Below are 3,183 nucleotides of genomic sequence, written 5' to 3'. Positions count from 1 at the left end.
GCATTCTGAAGCGTCGTTTTATTAAATTAAGTTATTTTTCTTGGCTGGTTGCGAAAAATTCTTTGCATCCCTCCATATCCTGAAATAGAGAGCTGTTAATATAGATCATTCCCAGCAAGGGACGCTCCAGTTTAATCAAAATAATATATTGCTATATTATTCTATTCATTTTTATTCTGGTCCTTTATTTCCCATTCACAAAACTAAGGCATCTGTGCTACCCTGAAAGTTTGGCTCAAGAATCAATCTTTGGAGCTAGTGAGGATAAGGGTCATAATTCAAAGTGATCTGGACAAACCGGAAGAAATGGTCTGAGGTAAATAGGATGAAGTTTAATTAGCACAAATACAAAGTGCTCCACTTAAGAAGGAACAATCCATTTCATGCATACAGAATGGGAAGTGACTATCTAGGAAAGAGTCCTGAAGAAAGGGATCTAGGGATCATGGTGGACCAGAAGCTTAATATGAGTCAATAGTGTGCAAAAAAGCAAACATGATTCTGGGATGCATTAACAGGAGTATTGTGAGCAAGACACGAGAAGTCATTCTTCCGCTTTACTCTGCGCTGATTAGGCCTCAGTTGTAGTACTGTGCCCGGTTCTGGGCACCGCATTTCAAGAATAATGTGGAGAAATTGAAGAAGGTCCAGAGATGATCAACAACAAATTATTAAAGGTCTAGGAAACATGAGCGATGAGGGAAGACTGAAAGAAATGGGCTTGTTTAGTTTCGAAAAAGAGAAGACTGAGAGGGGACACAATAGCAGTTTTCAAGTAACCAAACGGGTATTACAAGGAGGAGGGAGAAAAATGTAAATCAGCTTCTGTACCTAATATACGTGACACCAATATTTAAAAAGGGTTCTGGAGGTGATCTGGGCAATTAAGTCTAACGTCAGTACCGGGCAAATTAGTTGAAACTATAGTAAAGAATAAAATTGTTAGACACATGGATGAATATAATTTGTTGGAGGAAACTCTGCATTGTTTCTTTAAAGGGAAATCATGTTTTACTAATCTTCTAGAGTCCTTTGAGTGGGTCAACAAACATGTGGACAAGGGGGATCCAGTATAGTGTAGTTAGATTTCCAGAAAGCCTTTGACAAGGTCCCTCACCAAAGGCTCTTGTGTAAAGTAAGTTGTCATGGGATAAGAGGGAAGGTCCTTTCATGGATTGATAACTGGTTAAAAGACAGGAAACAAAGGGTAGGAATAAATGGTTGGTTTTCCGAGTGGAGAGAGGTAACTAGTGGTGTCCCCCAAGGGTCTGTCCTGGGACCAATCCTATTCAACTCTTTATAAATGATCTAGAGAAAGGGGTAAATAGCGAAATGGTGAAATTTGCAGATAATTCCAAACTGCTCAAGATAGTTAAGACCAAAGCAGATTGTGAAGAGCTTCAAGAAGATCTCACCAAACTAAGTGATTGGGCAACAAAATGGGAAATGAAATTGAATGTTGATAAATGTAAAGTAATGCCCATTGGAAAACATTATCACAACTATATATACAATATGATGGGGACTAATTTGGTTACAACTACTCAAGAGAGAGATCTTGGAGTCATTGTGGATAGTTCTCTGAAAACATCCAGTCAGTGTGCCGCGGCAGTCAAAAAAGCAAACAGAAGGTTAGGCATCATCAAAAAAGGGATAGAGAATAAGACAGAGAATTTCATCTTGCCTCTATATAAAACCATGGTATGGCCACATCTTGATGCGTACAGATGTGGTCACCTCATCTCAAAAAAGATATTTTGGCATTGGAAAAGATTCAGAAAAGGGCAACAAAAAGGATGAGGGGTTTGGAATGGGTCCATATGAAGAGAGATTAAAAAGACTTGGACTTTTCAGCTTAGAAAAGAGGAGACTAAGGGGGGATATGATAGAGGTCTATAAAATCATGACTAGTGTGGAAAAAGTGAATGAGGAAAAGTTATTTACATATTCCCATAATATAAGAACTAGGGGTCACCCAATGAAATTACTAGGCAGCAGGTTTAAAACAAACAAAAGGAAGTTTTTCTTCGCTCAGTGCACTGTTAACCTGTGGAACTCCTTGCCAGAGGATGCGGTGAAGGCTAGAACTTTAACAGGGTTCAAAAGAGAGCTAGATAGATTCATGGAGGTTATGTCCACCATTGGCTATTAGCCAGGATGGGTAGGAATGGTGTCCCTAGCCTCTGTTTCTCTGGAAGTGGGAGACGGGGAGGGATCACGTGAGGATTCCCTGTTGTGTTCCCTCCCTCTGGGGCATCTGGTATTGGACACTGTCAGCTGACAGGATACTGGGCTGGATGGACCTTTGGTCTGACCCAGTCTGGCCGTTCTTATATTATAATTGTTCTGCTTGATCTCTGATGATGGGACAAGAAGCAATGGGCTTAACATGTAGCAAGGGAGGTTTAGGTTGGACATTAGGAAAAACTTCCTCACTGTCAGGGTGGTTAAATGCTGGAATAAGTTGCCTAGGGAGGTTGTGGAGTCTTCATCTCTGGAGGTATTCAAGAGCAGGTTGGATAGACATAGACATCTATCAGGGATGGTCTAGATGGTGCTTGATCCTGCCGTGAGGGCAGGGGACTGGTCTTGATGACCTCTCGAGGTCCCTTCCCATTCTCGTGTTCTATGATTGCCTGCTAACTGCTGCTTCCTTCTCTAGTTCTATACTACTTTGTTCCTGTGCACCTTCAGCCCAGGAAGCTGCCTGAGCATTCACTGTAAGAAACGCTTAGTCCTGGGGCTGCAGTATTAAAATATTAGGTTTTTGGAACATTGTATCTGAAATGAATGCGGAAGTTAATCTGTTCGGGGAACTGAAGGGAAACAAATGATTTTTGCTTAAACATTTTTTCCCCCGGAATGCAGCCTATACGGGTGAGTGCTCAAACTAATTACTGTTACTGAGCAATTGGTAATGAAATTCCAGATTCAGCCATGCAGCCAGCGCAGGGCCTAGCAGCAGCAAAAACCAAAGCAGTGTTACCAAGGAGCCGCGAAATAAATCGTCGCCGGGCAGTAGGCTCCGCGGCCTGACGTGCTGTAGGCCTAGGGGAGGGCCCTTCTAAAGTCATAGAGTGAGCAAGCTGCCCCAGAGACTTGCAAGGGGTAGGGTTAGACTGCACGGGGGTGGGGACCCTCTGGCCGGGCGGCTGGATCCGGCCCTGGAGAATCGGGGTTCCA

This window comes from Pelodiscus sinensis, chromosome 4, assembly GCF_049634645.1.
Source record: "Pelodiscus sinensis isolate JC-2024 chromosome 4, ASM4963464v1, whole genome shotgun sequence".
NCBI lineage: Eukaryota > Metazoa > Chordata > Testudines > Trionychidae > Pelodiscus > Pelodiscus sinensis.
This window is presented reverse-complemented; position numbering follows the sequence as displayed.